The sequence below is a fragment of the Lagopus leucura genome, unplaced genomic scaffold, assembly GCF_019238085.1.
Source record: "Lagopus leucura isolate 7727_CA_CO unplaced genomic scaffold, USGS_WTPT01 Super-Scaffold_100002, whole genome shotgun sequence".
NCBI classification, from domain to species: domain Eukaryota; kingdom Metazoa; phylum Chordata; class Aves; order Galliformes; family Phasianidae; genus Lagopus; species Lagopus leucura.
This window is the reverse complement of record NW_024962263.1, coordinates 50,074,923-50,093,762: the sequence shown is the minus strand read 5'-3', so window position 1 is coordinate 50,093,762 and position 18,840 is coordinate 50,074,923. Positions and strand designations below refer to the sequence as shown.

General features: G+C 42.8%; 1 protein-coding gene across 16 annotated transcripts in view; it reads right to left on the bottom strand.

Moving 5' to 3' along the window:
• DTNA (dystrobrevin alpha) overlaps positions 1–18,840 on the bottom strand; it is a 215,296-nt gene that overhangs the window by 153,692 nt on the left and 42,764 nt on the right. For 9 of the 16 annotated variants that reach the window (XM_042870107.1, XM_042870108.1, XM_042870119.1 and 6 more), the window contains exon 1: positions 8,732–8,750. The exons of 2 other annotated variants lie outside the window; for them this stretch is intronic. The gene's annotated coding sequence lies outside the window, so the exon portion shown is untranslated. Of the gene's footprint in view, positions 1–2,593; positions 2,614–8,731; positions 8,751–12,339; positions 12,419–12,548; positions 12,602–18,546; positions 18,679–18,840 lie in introns of those variants that run through there. 5 more of the 16 variants (XM_042870111.1, XM_042870113.1, XM_042870115.1 and 2 more) reach the window with 5 other exon arrangements.

The window sequence follows — 18,840 nt, the reverse complement described above, 5'->3', positions numbered from 1 at the left end:
TTTTTTAGTAAGAAACAACTGTGCTACATAGTGCTACATAGTGTTCTGCTCTGTGGACATGCATGGATGCGACAAAAATCTGAAATATGAATTCTGCTTAGAAAAAAATGTTGTTATTGAAGTTAAAGAAACAGTTGAACCACAAAGAATCCAAGAAACAGAGAAGTCTATTTAGAGCATTAACCACATTTTGTTTACTGCTTAAGATGAATTCATCATACAAACAGTCCAAAGTGAGATGCTGGCAGGCTCTGAGCATGCTCTGAAATGCAGAGGCCAGAAACATTCTACATCCATATTAGGCTGTCCCGAGTCCTGAGCTGGATTCAAACCCTTCTGCTTTGCCTGTGACTTGAAAATTCCAGCGATGGCATCTGACATGCAGCATCACCACAATCAAAACATCTTAAAAAGGTGTTAGAATACACCAGGCTGGTACTAGCTACAGAAGCACGAAACTAGGAACACAAAACTGGAACCAAGAGCTCCCACATTAAAAGACAGAGGGAGAATGTGGGGAAGGACTCGTCTTGAATAAAAACACAACTGTTTATTAATTAAACAAGAAACTTTAGCCTAAAGCAGCATAAGTCTAACATATATGTCAAATGAAATCTATGTTTATACTAAGGAAACTACACAACTAGCTCACTTATTCAGCATATAATTCATTTCTAAGAAAAGAGATGTGCAGTACCAGTCCTTTAGTTCACCTCCTGACCGTGATTCCTCACACACCTACATACAAGAACATTTCAACACAATATGGATCAATCTGATTGAAGCTGACACTCCCTGAAAGCTGCAACCAAATTTTCCCATCTGAACTGTTTGCACACATGCATCAGTGATCTCTGACATGACTGGACAGGAGAGCTACATGCTGCTACTTACAGCACAGTAACACCACCACGTAATGCACACTGAGGTACCAATACAAATACTTCTTTGCCAGCAGAAGAAAACAAAATCACAAATATAGAGAAACTACGAAAAAAGAATAAGTCCAGAAACAACTGCATGGTTGAATTCCCTTTCCTAAAAGCATGTGTAAAAGCAAAGATTCTGCATTAATTTGTCCACTGTGTTTCAACCAAGAAATAATGCCTGGAGAACACAATGCACAAGGCTGTCTGAAAAATGTCTTGGGTAGGCTAAAATCAAACACAGCATTGGCAACGTGCAGCAGCACACTGACTACACGCAAGGCACAGCAGACACACTTTTCTGTATCCAATGCTGAGACTTTCCCACAAATATTTTCACTGATTTTGAAAGCAAATTTGCAACATCTCTTGAACATCTCTGCTGCTAGCAAGATCCTGCCCAGCAAAACCTACAGTGGAACCGGGTTCTGGCGCTTCCCAGGAAGATTTGGTCCAGCTGAGCTGGGAAGCTGCTATGGAGGCAGCTTGTCCAGAGTTACTACATAATCTGATACAGCCTGCAACAGGGTTTGCAACAGATGTGTCAAACATGCCAGCGAGTGACAGGAACCAAGTATTTGCCTTTCCTTTATTTGGTCCTATCTCCTGATAAGACCATGTCTACATCAGTGAGAGAAACCAGAGAAGGGAATGCTTCATGTACCAGAACCGCGCTGTCTACACCACTGAAGCATTACAACAGTCCCCGGGGCAGTTTTTGGTCCTAAACAGCCCTCTTTCTTCCAAAGAGCTTCTGGGCACAGACTGGGAATTTGCACAGAACAGAGATATCTCCCACAGGCTGCCTGTTTCTGACTGCCCTGCTCTGAAGACCGAGACTAAGAGCATGGCAGGGGCCAGAGGCATCTGTACCACAAAGATGATAAAGGGCCTGGAGCATCTCCCTTCTGAGGAAAGCCTGGGTAATATAGGTCTGTTCAGCCTGGGGAAAAGAAGACAGAGGGGAGATCTGATTCATGTTTATAAATATCTAAAGGGCATTGGGAGGCAAATGGATGAGGTCAGGCTGTTCTTGGTGGTGTGTAAGTGACAGGAAAAGGAGCAATGGCCTAAAACTTGAACATAGGAAGTTCCATACAAACATGTGGGAGGAACTTCTTTACAGTAAGGATGATGGAGCACTGGAACAGGTTGCCCAGAAAGGTTATGGAGACTCCTTCTGCGGAGATATGGATGCCTACCTGTGCAACCTACTGTAGGATACTTGCTTTAGCTGGGGGGTTGGACTCGATGATCTCTTGCGGTCCCTTCCAATCTCTGTGATTCTGTGTGATTCTGTGACCTCTGCAGCACATGCACTACTGGAAGAGACACAGCCCCGGGGCCTCCATCAGTGAGCTGTTAAATGCAGCAAGCTCCTTACCTCTTCAGCTAGATGTATTAATCTGCATGCTTGAGCTCCTTCCAAATAATGTAAATCCAACCCACTGCAGAGAAAAGCGCATGTCTAAAATCAGCTTTTTCCCTTTCAAATTATAATAGCAATGGTAATAATGATAAATCCCAGCCCAGCTGATTTACCTGAGAGATTTGCCACTTCCCTTGTACTCCTGAAAGAATGCCCTCCACAACTACAAGTGAGAAGCCTGATAGAGGCTAAGCAGACCTAAGATTACACTGATAAAGATCATACATTTCAAACTCACCATTTCCATGCCAATTCTTTAAAACTGATATGTTCTCAACAGACAGAATCTGATCCCATCAGTGCAAACTTGGTCCAACTTTTCCAGTAATGACCCTTCGCTAGGAGCAAGAAACAAAGGTAAGGTGCATACCTGCCCAAGGAACTGTCATCCTTTGGAACATGCACAAGCGAAGCAGAACTCTCTGGCAAGCATTGACAGTGGGTAAACAGGACAAGTAAAAAGATGTTGAATCTCATAAAAACTGCTTCACCTTCAATGGTTTCTCTAAGAATCAGTATTTAAAGTTCAAGTATTCCTATCTCCAAATCGAGGTTATTAAATGAACAATGGCAGAAAAATAACAAACAAGGAGAGCACGAAAATAAAGACACTCTCAAAAAGCCTAGCTTGTGCTCCTGAGCATAGGAGGATTAACAGCAGCACGCTCCTCTAGCTAGAAAGAAAAACCTCAAACAAGACCGCATTTCTCAAAGCTGTACTCTTGGTTTATGCTGTGCTGTGCATTAACTGCTGACATTAGTGATGGCCTGTATTGTGAATGAATCCTATCCATTCCATCGTTCCGTGCCTACAAGGGAGCGGTTTTTCTGCTCTGCTGCGTAAGGTGAGAATCCATGGGATGAGAGGTATATCTTGTGGTATCACATATCCTCTGAACTACAAATGTCAACTGAGAGCGGGAGTTTCACTACTTCAGCACTCAGCCAGAGGCAAAGTTTCATCTCCAAAGCTATGTTTCATGTTAGTAGAGTGAGACCACTTGAGCTGACATCCTAAATCAATTTCCCAGCTGATCTAGCTGAACGATTTTGTTTAAATCAGAGAGTAACTGTCACAGATGTTCCTAGTGATTACACAGCCAAGATTTTAAACCTTTTTGGAATATAGGCTTTTTTTTTTTCTTTTAGCCTTTCTTTCTATCCCATTCTTACACAGAAACCTGGATTTTGCCCACAAATAGCACTGAGGTAGCTTTTCAGGCTGCTCAGAAGGCCAAACAAAGCAGCTCTGGTCTCCTAAGTGGCACTGGGCCTTTTGTCAGAGCACTGGCCCAGCATGGAGCAGGCAGGCCTTCATCCACCCACCGCCTCCTGTCATGGGCACACAGAGACTTGACTGCTTGATGCTCCTTCAGTAAGCCTCATTCCTGTGTCTGACAATGATACAAAGGGCTGTATTTCAGGCAGCAAAGTGACTACGAAGAGCCCAGGCTTGTCCCAATAGCAACATCAGGTTAGGAGCGAGTGCTGGCAGCCCCAGCAGCAGAAAAGGCGACTGGCACACAGCCTGATTCCTATACACAAAAAACACTTGCAATGGCAGTATAAGCTCACTTCACATGTGTCTGCACATCAGCTGTGGCTCCCCTTCAGTTCAGCATCTTTCAGTTTTGCAATGTGAAGTTCACAATTTTTCTGTGCCATCTTAAAACTGAGAATTATATTTGTCCTTCATAACAAGTCTTACTCTACTGTCTTAATTAGAATATTTGTATCTGAGCAGCTGGTTATCCACTTACTCCAGAATGAAAGCCCAGAGCATATTTAAATAATGACTGAGTTCTGTATAGCTTTCTCTGCTCCTTAATATGTTGTTATACTGAGGACTATGGTTTAATACACAAATTACAGTGTACAAAAATATTGAGTGCTCCCCTGAAGAAGTCAGGAAGGCAAATTTTGTCTGGAGCAAATTGCTGGAATATAGGCTATCTTCTTTTTATTTGTTCCCAAACATGCATTTGCCTATAGCGGGAAAGTCTGCCTTGCAATAATGAAAGGCCATGCGTTTAGTACGTCACCTAACTACAGATTTTAGTTGAGTTTTCCTTTCGATTAAGTATTCATTAATTTTGGAAAGTGTTTGTTGTGGTAGAATTACTGAGATGTACCTGTACCCTCTCCACATTACTTATACAGTCAAGCAGTACAAGGCCCAAGGGGCTGAAGGGCAGAAGCAGTGAGCACTGAAAATCTTGTGGTAGACATCAAAAAATTTCCCAGGCCTGCTTATTGCTTCTCTGCAAGACAACACCTCACCTGTTTGACAGAAATTTGTTAATCTTTCCAAGATGAACAGGTTGGCTCTATAAAAAACACTACCTCTGGCGAACTGTGACTCACCTATTCTTACACCACTGCCACGAGAGGGAAAACTGGAGCAGCTGCACTGAGTCTGAATGCAAGAAAGAACTACTTCCATCAGAAGAAGATTCGCCAGCAGGGACAGGGAAATGATTGTCCCTCTCTATTCTGCTCTCATGAGGCCCCATCTGGAGTACTGTGAGGCTGTGGATGCCCTGTTCCTGGAGGTGTTCAAGACAGATTGGATGGGGCCCTGGGCAGCCTGGTCTGGTATTACATGGGGAGGTTGGTGGCCCTGCATGTGGCGGGGAGGTTGGAGATTCATGATCCTTGAGGTCCCTTCCAACCTGGGCCACTCTGTGATTCTGGGATATATAAACAAGATCTTTTGAAGAGAGAATTGTCTCTCAGTATTATAGACTGCAAAGTTCTTTTCCATAACAGAGAATTTATTTAGATGGACCTAAGAGGACCAGGGGAATCATTAGAGAAATGTATTCCAAAGAACCATGTAGTCCAGAAAAAAAAATTAACTCTTTGCTCCTTTCCTCATGCAACTTTCTCGTTGTTCTCATGCAAACCTATTCATGTGGATAAAATACAGTAAATATGGGGCACTGAATAAACAAACTGGAAATAATCTCCATCTGACTAGACCAAATAAACAGAAATTCAATCAAAAGTCTTCTTCTGAAGGGAGATAGCTGAAGAAGTTCAAAAAATAAATAAGAGCAGAGGTGTGCTCTTAATATGAGGCACAATGATGATGACAGGAGGATTATTTTCTTCTCAATACTGGCCAGTATTCTGTAACCAAGGTTTCAAATTGCTCACGTATTTGTTTTCACTGTGTTTTACTTTTTTTCCCTGTGAGATCTGTTTAACTAGTGCTTGGCAATATGGCAGAAAACTAGAAGCTTCGAAAAGCAGTTCTTCATAAATCAACACTGAAATGAACTTTGATTTGTAAGACCCTTTCTCTCTCCTGAGACTGTACTGTCCAGGAATAGGAATGATCCTCTGCCCTCCTCCATCTGTTGCACAGCATAGCCCATCCTGCCCTACAACTGCTCCCTGCCAGGCTGTGCAGTCCTCACTGTGCTACACCTACCTCATGGGGTAATAGGTGAAGCTTAAAAGCACACCGAGATCTTGGATCAGAGCTGTTTTGAATGTCAATTTATATACACTATATTATTCCAGAGGAATGAGGTAACAAGAATGTTACAAATCTGCTTAGTTCAGCAGTCTCCACGTTTAGGAGCTGTGAGATGACAAAGTTCAGGTTGCACACTGCATCATCCTCTCTGTGTGTAAGATCTACAAATGCAATCTTCAACTCCTCATCTTCCGGTTGAGCAGCTCTGTGTCTACCTAAGGCACACGAAGACAAATGCAGCAGAAAGTCTGCCCGGTGTTAAGGATTCACAAGTGCTCTGAGTGCCAGAAGAAGGCACAGAGACTCTCTAGCATGTGCAGATGAGCTGGATATGTCAAAGATTCAATTGGTTATACTCATAGAAGGGCCTGGATTGAAAAGAACCACAAGGATCATCTAGTTTCAACCCCCCTGCTATGTGCAGGGTCGCCAACCACCAGACCAGCCTGGCCTTGAATGCCTCCAGGGATGGGGCATCCACAACCTCCTTGGGCAGCCTGTTCCAGTGTGTCACCATCCTCTGTGTGAAAAACTTCCTCCTAATATCTAACCTAAACCTCCCCTGTCTTATTTTAAAACCAGTTCTCAGCATATGTGAGCAGCTCTGGAGTTTTTTTGCCCTATGGGGTAAAGTATAGGCTAAACACGGGCACGTCTGCACAAACCGCAGAAATACTCCTCACACAAAGGTCAAGGGGGCCTACCAAAGTTTACATCCTTGCTCCAAATTACAGGAATACTGAAGCATACCAAAGACAGTGTCTGAAGTTTTCTTTTAACATGAAAAAAAAAAAAAAAAAATTATGCCAGCTTTGTTCTCAGTCTTACTGAATCACTTAAGCTGAAGTATTCAAAAAATTCTCAAGCAGCTGCCCTGAAAAATTTCATCTCAAATGTTAAAAGTTTTCAAGAATACCCTGAAAAACAGGGTACTATAATGGGAGCAGCTGGGCAACTTTCCTAATTGGCAGTGCTATTACATCGTTAGGAATTTATGTGTTTTGTTTATCACAGACAATATTATCAACTGCCCTCCACTGAGTTGATAATACGCAGAAAAATAAAGAGAAGAAGGGCAGCTAAAAGGCATCAGAGCTGCTGGCTGAACTCAAGTCCAGAAGTGTCTTGTTGCCAATCCGGGCAGTGATAGACAAAGAAGGACAGCCTCTGCCCCTCCCAAGGTCATGTGCCTCAAGGCCACGGCGAGCCAAATGGGCCGCCTAGACACATAGGCTGTTACGGTAAAATCATCACAGTCATATTTCTGCAGATGAAAAAGAAATATGAGATGTGTGCCAGTATTAGAAGCAAGAAAGAAGATACCCAGATAACTAGCATGCAATTCTATTTGTGTGCCAAAAGGAAATCTGGAGCAGTTTTTACGCAAACCTTCAAGCCACAAGACCTTCAGAGAAAGAAGAGCAAAACAGAGCCTTCTTCACAGAAACTCCACGGCTGGAGAAGACCTACAAGGTCATCCACTTCAACCACCCACCTAACACCAATAGTTCTCATTAAACCATGTCCCTCAACACAAAATCCGGAAAAAATTCAGAGCAGCAAAGGACCATTTCCAGAGCCAAGCAGTGACAGCATGGTCAGTACCATGCCTCAGGTCTGCCTGTTGACTACCAGGAACCCCCTAGAATTTTTAAGTAATACTGTTCATAAGTAATACTGTATCTTCAGTTCAGGCATGGAAAGACTAGATGTAGAACTGCAATAATGCATTTAAGTTGTGGGGGTCAAAAAGTTAAGCCATAAATTTCTCACATCATGTCAAAAGAACTGGAACACTAGAAATTCTTTACTTCATGATGAATCATAGACAGACAGAGCTGTCATTTGGAAGATGACAATGCAAATGTCTTGCTTAATAATCACTCTCATACAGGATGCTGCTTTTACACCTCTTGCCTTTAATAATGTGTGATCCTATCTTAGGACTTCATACTAATATGAAGTGACACTTCTTTACTAAGGGTTCAATGTTTAGTTGACCTTCCATTCTGCCTGGACAGGTCAATGAACAGAACTATCAATTCTGTAATAACCAGCTGAATTTTACTTGTAATAAGAATCCCAGTAGAGATCGCTTTCCAAGCAATTCTACTCATCAATTTTCTGCAGGGTCAGGAGAACCACTGCTGTTCCAGATCACAAATTGTATGACAGCATAAAACGAGGGCAAATTACAAGTACAATATTTACTAAATAAATGACAAAAGATGAGACAGAAGATAAGTAACCAGGTGAGCTGCAAGTGCCAGAAAGCAGCCACCAAAAGCCAGACAGGACAGACTTGGTAAAGATAGCTACACCATAACAGCGTGATTCCAGTGTAGGGTTTCTGTGGATTTCATTCAGAGATACAGCTGCACAGCATCTCCAAAAGTCAGACACAAATGGTAACACTACATTCAAAGCTCTGAAAGCTTTATGTGTGCAATGCAGCCTCCACTACTGCTCTATTTCCAGAGAGTGAAATGGGGTTATTTTATGAATGAAGTTATGAATGAATGGGTATCCTTTCCCAAAAACCCATCTGGACAGCAGACAACAGGGCATCAGGAAGGTGTGGGTTTCTTTCCTTAACTCCTCAGACAGGAGTGCTGTCTGCTGGGTGAGAAGAGGAAACTCACTTCTTCTCTCATCTCCCATCAATCACAGAGGCTGTGAGGGGCACTCAAGTACGGCACTTTGCCCTATGGAGGGCTCATAGACAAGGGAGAAGCAGAAGGTTCTCTACAGATATATCTGTAGAGTTCACTATGCAAATCTCAGTAGTGGAACTCAGATTTAAATATATCTTCTGCTCTATATACTGCTGCAGGCATCACAACTGATGTGTTTTCCAGTAGGAAAGGATTTAGGTGAGAACCAGCTACTCACGAAACAGACTTTTCTTCCAAAGAGAACTGCGATGTCTTTTGCTCAAACTTTGGCACTTCAGATAGAAGATAATTTACAAGTGGTAGATGTGTCATCTCCTGCTGCTTTTGCCACTTCCTCCTGTTTCGGGAAAATCCCATTCTTTATTTAAAAGCTAAATAATCAGGCACGGCTATTCATCCAAAAACCACTTTTCTTTTCTGATTTTTTCCTAAATCAATACAAGAAAGTGACTCAAAGTGACCCAGACTGTAACTTACATTCTACCAATGCAGAGCAAAGACACTATAAAATAACCAGGGAAACCGAAGAGTGCTCTGCACCACTGCCCAGTGGTGAGAGGTCTTTTAAAGATAGCAATGACCTTACTCCAAAAGGCAGAGTCAGACTAGACCCTGCTAGTTTCAAACTCCAAAAAGTGCTGCCACGTTCTCTTGTCCCACTACCTGCACTGGGCATAAGTGCCATGCATGGAATGAGATATTCATGGGCAACACGGACAGACTGAGTTTCTCTGCTTTCTGAGTTGCTTCCTAGAGGCAGCTCCAATTTGCTGTCAGCTCCAGCAGCTGCTGGGGCTCCGTGTGGTGCTAATAGAGCTCCTCAGCTTGGTGTTGGCATTAGAGCACGTCCTGCCAGCCTGGGGAAGGGACCACACATGGAACTGCCTTCATACAGGCAATCCAAAGCAAGGTTGCTTGAAGCTTTCCACATTCCTTCCTCTGTTTTATCAGTAACAATTAGAAATATGTAAGCCTGAAGCCAACCCAAGGGATAACACCCTCTTAAGAAATGATAGCTCCCTTGATTTACCAGAGCTGAGTTCATTTGAGAAACGCCCTACCAACGACCACAGGTCTGCACTGTGAATGTATCCAGCAGGGACAAACCCCTTGTCCACAAGGAGTCCTGTTGAAACAAAGCAGTACTAAATGCACCGTGAGATTGTCATAAAGAAAAAAGCTTGTAGAAACAGGTCCAAAACACACTATCCCATATGTGTACAGACACACAGATATGTATGTATATAGATACATACACACCCATCAATACACTCAAGGGGTAACTTAACCTGGAGCTTTTCATTTTCAAATCTGTAACAAGAGAGTGCTGATGGAAAGTTAAGAAAAGTAAAGCAAAAAAAAAAAACAAAAAACAAACCAAAACAAAAAAACAGAAAACATTTCAAAAGCCCATAACAAAAACCTTCTTTTCCCTGAGAAGGTTTTTCACATAATCTTGGTACTGAATGTACTGTATTAAAAGAATTCAGTTAATAACTGAATCCTTATACATGATTAATGTATTGTATTGCACGTAAGTACTCTCCTGTTTCTAGGAACATCCAGTTGGGTAATATTCTCATCTGTGATTTATATGCATGTTCTCTTATAATTACAGTGAAATAACAGTTTGTGGGGAAGTGGTTTCTAAAAGCATGCTGGGCACGACAGAAGATCAAAGTAAAATAAAACTTACATGGAAGCAAAAATCATGCATGAATAATAGCATGAGCTTTAACAATGGTCTGAATAAACATATGTAATCTGAACAGGAAGAACTGGATTTTTCGTACTAGCAATTGATCATGTAAATCTACATCCAAATGAAAAGGCTGAGTAGAGAAGTTTGCACGTATCACCATGATTACTGCTTCAAAACTGTACATGTCTACATGCCCAGGTTCCCACACACAGTGAGATACTTGCTACAAAAAGTCAGCATGGATTTGTACATATAGTGTTTGGGATCCTATGAATACACTAAGCTCAGCAGTAGAACCAACCTCAGCTAATCCTAATACCTAAAGCAGGCAGACTTTTATTTCAGAGAGCAAAGGAGCAGTCAGAGCAGCTGAAACAACATCCAGTCCATATCCCTGAATAATCAAGAAGCAGAAAACAACTGCAAAATGTGCCAGATGCGGCACATCAGGGTCCAGCCACCTGCTGCTTGTGGGAGGGAGGACACTGAGGCAGTGGCTGGGAAGGATATTTTGCATGGCTGTTTGAAATAAAAGGAAGCACTCTGTGGGCATGAGGTCAGCAGAGCTCCAATCAACTTCCAGCAGAACTGCTGCTCTTGGTGCCCTGCAGCCTGGTGGGGATTCCAGGTCACGACGACAGCTCTGAAAGCTACAAAACAAGCGGGTTGCCAGCTCAGCCATCTGCATTTTGAACCAAACTGTTTGGTGGCAGGGCTCTGGCATTTATCTTAGCGAAAGTAAGTCGTAAGTGCAGTGACTGACAAATGAGCAGCAGCCTTTGTGGAATTACTCAGCCATACAGACCCCTCACACAACTCACACTCCAGCTCTCTGCTCTCCAGGTATCAGATAAAAATAAAAATGGAAGAGAACAGCCTAAGACTGACTCAAACGACCGGAGCAATGAGCAAAGAACAAAGAAGAAAAGGTATTTTTCAGAACATTAAGCAGCCAGAATAAAAAGGACAGTTGTTCAGAATAAAAGAAATGCAAGTAAAAAAGCATATTTTACCTATGGAAAGTTTATTTTTGAATGAGCGTATTGAAATACTGTGCTTTGGAGGCAACATCCAAATATCACAATGCTACTTCAATCTTGAGCTACAAGGATCTTATTTTGCTAAAACAGAGAAAAGAGAAATCTTGTGGCTTAAAATGTCATGAGAATTCTGTATATCCTCTTTGCAGGAATACCAATCTGCAATGCAATGGGAGAAAAGAAACAAAACCAGGTGGTAACCAGCCCCATGCCCTGACCTTGGGCTGCTATGGACAGAAGTCCAGAAACTCAGAAAGAAGGGAAACACAGTGCATTCAACAGGTCTGCAAAGCTAAAGGACTGGCACTGCTGGCAGCACTGCAAGAGGTACCTGTGGTGCTGCTCACAGCAAGGCTGTGGGATGGCCAGTAAGGCACAACACATCGCCATGTTTCTGCCTGCCCCCCTCAGATCTCTGGGCTCACCATCCCCAGTGTGGTGAGCTGCCTGGGCCTTCCTACTCTACTGTTACACAGCAAAAACAGTGAAACTTCTGGTGAGACAACAGCCAGTACAAAGCATGACCAGAAAACCCTGAAGTAGAAGCCACCCACAACAACAGAGAACTCAGGGTGCACAGAGCACGTCTGCACTGTTAACAATTTTGTGTGAATGACTTCAGAGCTCTTTCTACCTCTCTCCTCTGTGTAGTACTGAAAGGTTTAAGTACTCCAAATGTCTGAGTGTGACCTTAAGAAGCTAAAAACTTGAACAGAAATTGCACAAGGGTTTTTGTTTCTTTCACAAGCTTCAGAAACACATTCTTTGAAATCCCCAGTGCTCATCCATCAAACAATATGGAGCTGAATAAATGAAGCAAAGAGCGAAGGTATTATGGGGCAACCCCGTCTGTCCTTCATTGCATCATACAGCCTTTCACATCTCTACGATAAGCCCAACCTCGAATAAAACCTCTGTCAGTGTCTGACAAAGACTTGCCCTTGCTTTTTATCAAAAGATACACTTTCTCAGCAGGTTTTTTTTCCCCTCTCCAAGAAGAAAGTTTTCAAATGCAGATCATATTTCTCCAAGCTGCTGCTGCTGGTATCAATAGCTCCCACAATGGCATTAACTGCACCCTACCCGCAGAAATGATGCCGCTCCGATTGCTCATCCTGTTCCTTCCTTCTTCTGCCTCAAAGTGCTCAGATGAGATCCTGTCCTAGAGAAAAAGCAGAGTCAAAGGCCTGGCATACTCAGAGCCCAGCCCTGAGCCAGGCTGTGGAATGACGGAGGAGTGCTGTGCTGAAGCAGCACGGAAGGCAGACATACCACGGCATGCTATCACTCACCCATCAAGCACAGGTAATTGAGAGCATCTTAATTTGAAACCACTGGTCACCATCTGGTGATAAAATAAAGAAACCCCAAGTGAGTTAAAGCAAGCTTGTGCATTCCAGAGTACTTTCCCTAACCTACACAATGAAAACCATCATCATCTGCATTCACTGCAGAGCCTTGCCCTGGTTAGAGGTTTAACACAATTTGTACTGCCTTTGTTTTCTTCTCCTTGTGATTGCAAGCTGGTTTCATCTTTCTAAGAGACGATTCGCTCCTGAGCGCATACATGATCTCCTGCTTCAGAACATTTCTAAAATGAAAGTAAGTTAAGTGCAGAAGGGAGCAGCTGAACCCCATGGAGTGGTGCCGCTCCTAAAGATGCAGCTGACAGCCATTTGGATAAGTATGTTAAACAAGACAGAATTAAACGGTTAAAAAGGGGCAGGATTTGTTCTCTCCCTGTTTCACAGCTCTTGTGTGTGCTTTTATGAATCCTGAGATGGCAGCAAAATTAGGCCTCGCTGGCCTCTGTGAATGAATTATTTCCTGACACGGCAAGATGTTTTTCACGTATGTAACTGCTTCAAACAGCTGAAGTGCTCGGCTTCTAATTGTTTTTGCTACATATGAAATATTTGAGGAAAATATCTACGATATCTTTAATTTGTTAATTACCAGCTGGCTCCTACTGTGACTTATTAAGCCACTACCACAGTGACTAATGCTTCTGACAATACCAAGCTAGCAAAAACACCTTGTGGAGGGATGTGACCTGGCTGGCCCGAGAAGGGCTAGCTGCAGGTGTTTATTTGCAAAATGAGATGGTTTACTGATCCAGACATAAGACAACCAACAGCAGTATCACACACTGAGTGCTGCAGCCAGCACAGCCCTGTGCCACCAGGCCTGAGCCAACCTTCCCCTCGCTCTCTGCAACATCCCCAGCCCTGCAAGTGGCCACCACTGCCTCATGGCACATTATGAAGGACCAAGAGATTTGGGATTTGCCTTGTGTGCTGTTACGCCTGCTGCAGGGCAAACATGTGAAAGGAAGGCAGGCCCAATGCCCCTTGCTCAGCTCGCTGCTGCAGGGCTGCCCAGAGGCAAGTGGAAGGAGATGGAATGGCCTCAGGGAGGGCAGGGACTCTGCATCTGGGAAGAGGAAGATGGAAATGTGGTTGCCAGTAAAAGGCTTCTTTGCACACTTCCAGGCACATCCTTTTTCTTCTCACTTCTGAATACAAGTCTTTTTTTTTTTTCCCTCAATCAAAGCACTTTCTGCTGAATTGATTGGGTTAATAATATTATAGCTTGGACAGGAACTTACACTTCTTAGCAGAAAATGTGTGAAATAATGTCACTCATGCTGCCAAACCCTCCTGGCATGGTTAGAAAAGCCGGTCTGCTCCTATGCCACTGCATTATAAAATCGCTGAACAAACCTATTCTGCTATAATGGAAAGGGACACGTTTCCTTCCCTGCTGTAAGTAGGTCAATGAAAACACGACGTTGTGAGGATGAAACAGTTTTCCTCTGTCCTCTTCCCCCTAATGGCAGTTTCAAATCATTCTGATTTAATTACACAGTAAGGTTATTAACAACTGATCTATTGGTGGTCCTAAAGCCCGGGCGTTGTGCTTCTTTACAGGCTGGTTCTATCCTCAAGTAAACGTGTACCATTCTTACACTCGGTGCATCACTGCACAGCTGAGAAAAGCCTGCAAAGAAATTTGGATGTGGCAGTGCAATCATACATTAGGAACACGTGAAATTTTACCTCCCAGCTCAGAGATTAACACTGAGCTTTTACGTCAGTATGATCTGTTTGAGGATGAACTTCCAATTATCTCCTCTAAATCTAAAGTAGCCACACTGTGAACAGAGAACTTGCTCTGAATTAGCACTGCCATAAACAAAGCCAGAGTACTTTCAGTGGAGCTATTTTAGCTCACAACAACTGGAGACATCTCTGCATGAGTTTCATCAGAGGACATTAACCAGTAGTTAGCAAAACATTTTACTTACAGTTACGCCTATCTATTAAATGCTAATTATAGGTTATTGGAAATTAAAAAAAAAAAAAAAATAGACTGGGGGAGAATCCCTCCCCAAAAATGCAAAAAGGACAAAAAAAAATTACACTGAAGAGAATACAGAATGCCTGAAGTCTTAGCAAACGAAATTTTAAAACCCAAAACGGGTTCTGCTTTTTCACTGACTGCCTCTCCTCTCTTTTATGCCAGATGATGTAAATTCATTTTGTTGACATTAACTGGGGAAAAAAAGTAAGAGTAATTGATTCCCCCCATATAACACCTGTTGTGAAGCCTCCCTCACCCCCACACAGGCCCTCCAAAGGCCCCTCTGCACACAGATGCTGGCTGCGCAAGGTGACACACTCTCATACCTCCCAACGCACCCATCCCACACACAGCAGTCTGCATGGGACAGCAAAGCCCGTCATGTACAAGTGGACGCCACTCGGGCCTCAGCATGAAATTTCTGCCCTATAAAAACCCATGACTTCAAAGGGGACTCAGATTTCATCCCAAGAATCCAATTACGTGTTGCAAATTTAGGACGGCTTGTCAAGTGCCAGCTGACAGAGTGATGTCTCCAAGTATTTCAGGATGGTATTTGAGCTGAAATGCAAAGCCAGCTGTTTGTGTCTTAACTACTCACCTAAGGAACATTTCAAAATGAGGAAACAACACGATGATTAAGTGCCTCTGCACCTCAGCAAAAACTGTCCTGCTCTGCACAGAGACCCCTCCTAACAGAATTAAGGAAGCATGTATTGCAATAAGAAAATAATTTCAGGCACAGGATTATCACCAGTGTCAGCAAATCACAGGACAGACAGAAAAGATCTGTAATCTGCCTCCTGCTGCGAGAAACAGCCAGATATACTCATGTTTATTAAAGCCATTCCTAGCGCCTCGGGAGATGGATACTCCACAGCCTCCATCGGCAGTGTATTTCAGAGGCAACATTTTCCTCTAGGGCTTACCTCATCTTCCTTGCTTCAAGTTACAGACATTTCCCTTTGTCTATGGGCAGCCTGGCCTAGTGGCTGGCAACCCTGCTGTGTGCAGGGGTGTTGAAACTAGATGATCATTGTGGTCCTTTTCAACCCAGGCCATTCTGTGATTCTATGATACGATTCTCTGACCAGTCTCCTTTTGGCAACAGCCTGTTCTGTGCTTTCTGTGCTGGGAGAACTGCCTGCCCTCCTGCCCTACCTGCAAGTCTCACAGAATCAAGGCTGGAAAAGACCGCTATGATTCAGCCATCAACCCACCACCACCTTGCTGGCTTAAGGGCACAAAGCCAATCTGCTTTATGCTCTCTTCAGAGGGAATACACTGTTTCCAGCTGGGTGCATACGAAACAACACAAAGTTTAGTCCAAGTCACCACCAACTTCTTATTTCCAGTTGCTTTCCTAACTCTGTGCTTGATATGAAATTCCACATACCAGATATTGCAGTCAAAATGAATGTTTTATGCATATACATTCAACAATCTTTGAAGCCAAAGCTAAAGAAAAGAGATAGTCCCACCTATGCTAAATATAAAATAGAAAATAATCAAAAATAAAATATTTTTAATTCTTTTGCTAAGAACCATGTACTTGTCCACATTCACAAACAAAAACTACTCTTGTTAAAAGATGTATTTTGAAAATGTATTGGAAAAGGGAAAGATTAATGCTATCTGCAGCTGTTATTTGGTAATGAGCACTCAAGGACAAGTTGCTGCAAATGTACTTTTCTGTGTTTTAGCTGTGCTTACTTTAATTACGCTTGAAAGAACTAGGCACTGGTTGTCAATAAATTGTTTTTAATGCCTACTTGCTCACAGACTTCTGTGTGTCTCATTCTTTTTTCACTTTCTTTCTTCTTTTTGGGGTTCCACTGAGTGCATATGTCCTTAGAAATTTACAGGGAGGTATTTTATAGTCAACCTTATCCTTACAAAAGATATAAAAGAAAATAAGAACTTAGGTACTACTTTTCATCCCTTGATCTCAGAGCAATTGCAAACAAGGCAGCAGTAAGCCCTCACATGGCTTATCAGAGATGATGGGCAGATACTTGCTGTCTCCTGCTCCCTTCTGTGCCCCAGGGAAGGCCAAGTTCAGCAGACACCACAAATAAATTAATAAACAGACATTCATTGTGCCCAGCGCTTTCTCATCCCGTCTTTATTACTTAGAGCACATATCTCAGTTCAGGTTTTATAGCCAAATGCAACAAGAGGCCATACAACTGGCTCAGAAACATGGCTTTGTGTAACAGCCTCCTGATAGGAAGGATAGATTTCTCCAGACTGTTAGGTACCAAAAGCTTTCTCAACTACCACTGCCGCAATTAGATGCATTTTTAAGTATCCCATTACTGGGAAGTCTCACTGTATTTCCAGGTAAAGTCACTTCATACAGAAATAATTACAGTAATAATTAGCTCAAGAAGTGCTCTGTTGCTTGATACTCAGGGAGCCAGGATCAATAGTGAGCGCAGGACTTGCATGAATTCCCAGTAAACGCAGCTGTGAGAGCTCCTGGGCTCTGAGATTATATACATGGTTACATAGGACACCATAATTTCATTAGGTATGGTTGGTTTTGTGCGTTTTCTTTCTTTATGACAGTTACAAAATTACAGACTCAAGGCTTTCTGCAGTGTGGTGCCTTGTGTAAGGCACTGCCTGCCATATTCTGCCAAAACAAATTAGCTGCTGGCACTAGGACTAGATTCATTAGGACCCAAAGGAAATTATATCACTGAGAGCTGCTCTCAGGTGCTTGTGAGCTCAGACATAGGCCAGCATCTTCTCAGGGAACCTTGGGGAAAAGCCCTTAAACTTTTACCAAGCAATTCCAGACAACACTCCTCTTTCCTAATCTTCAGCAGAACGATCACTGAAAAAACTTTGAAGATGAGGCTAGAAATAAAGACGTACAATAGAAAAAATGATCCCAACAGAAAGGAAATGGGAGCCACAGGCAATAACTGTAGAGTCTATTAAGGAAGGATTATAAAGTCCTTACGCACATTCCTGCCAGTGCTTTTAGCAAGGTTCACAAAGGAAGAAATGTATAATTTATTAAAGGAAAAAAATGTGTCAAACCCATCCATAGCTTGCATGACTTGCCTGAACTCCCATGACAAAGACACTTAAAATTTGATGGTAACAGGCAAGAGGCTGAGGCCTGCCCGCTCTGAGACCAAGCATGCTACTAGCCATGCTAAAGCAGGGTTTGTTCCCAAGCAACACCAAGAAGGCAGCTCTTCAGAGCAGGAATTCATGGCACATATTGGTGCTGGACAGCACATCAGCATTAGGGCAGCACTGCCCCACAAACACAGCACCCCAAAGCAGAAGGCTCCAATGCTGCAGCAATTGAATCGGTACATGCTGCACTCATTGCCTCATCTACACTATGTCACCCTCATGCTGCTAGGTCACCAAGCACAGGTGACATCATATTTGTCCTAACACAGAAATCAAAGCTGGCCAGGGATTCTCCATCTCAGAAAAATATACCAACACTACAGTATATGAACTATACACCAAATGTATCAACATTTTCTATGGGCAAACAATGGTTTATTAAGGATTTTCCATTTTACCACTAACCCAAATTAAAGTTGTTTTTTCAGAAGGGTTCTGCACCAGGACATATTTTTTGATCAACCCAACATTGCATTGCAGCTTCTTATTCTGGGAATGTCTCTTCCTGGTCCAGATGCCCATTTCTTCCAAGAACTGTTTGTTTTCAGCAGCTTCACTTCCCACAGTACAAAGCGGGTTTCCCTCTGACAAAGCTCTCCAGCACGTCTTGCACATTTAATTAGGAGAGAAGGGCCTCAGATAATGAAAAAGGAACATCACGCTCCTGAACCGATGCTTCTGAAAAGTAATAAACTGTGGTAGGGAAATGCAATTTAATTTTGAACTGACTCAGGAATTTCCCATGAAACATTAATTCTATTTTCTGCTCACCTCTGAGCGTCAGTCTATTTTTCTTACGCAGTTCAGGAAGGTTGTAAAAGGTGTGGTAAAGCTCTGCTTCCAAAGTTGTGAACTCATCCTCCCTGTCCCTTTTTGCCTTAGCCCTGGGGAAGGGGATGCCATCTGAAAACAGAAGTCAACAGTACCAAGCCATATCAGAGGCAATGCCTATTCCCTGTAGGACCTGCTATCTGAATATGAGTACTCCCTTCCATTTTGCAGGGGCTTAGAAAACCTAGCTTGCTTAATGCTGCACAGGAATCCAGTGCAAAAGCAAGAACAACC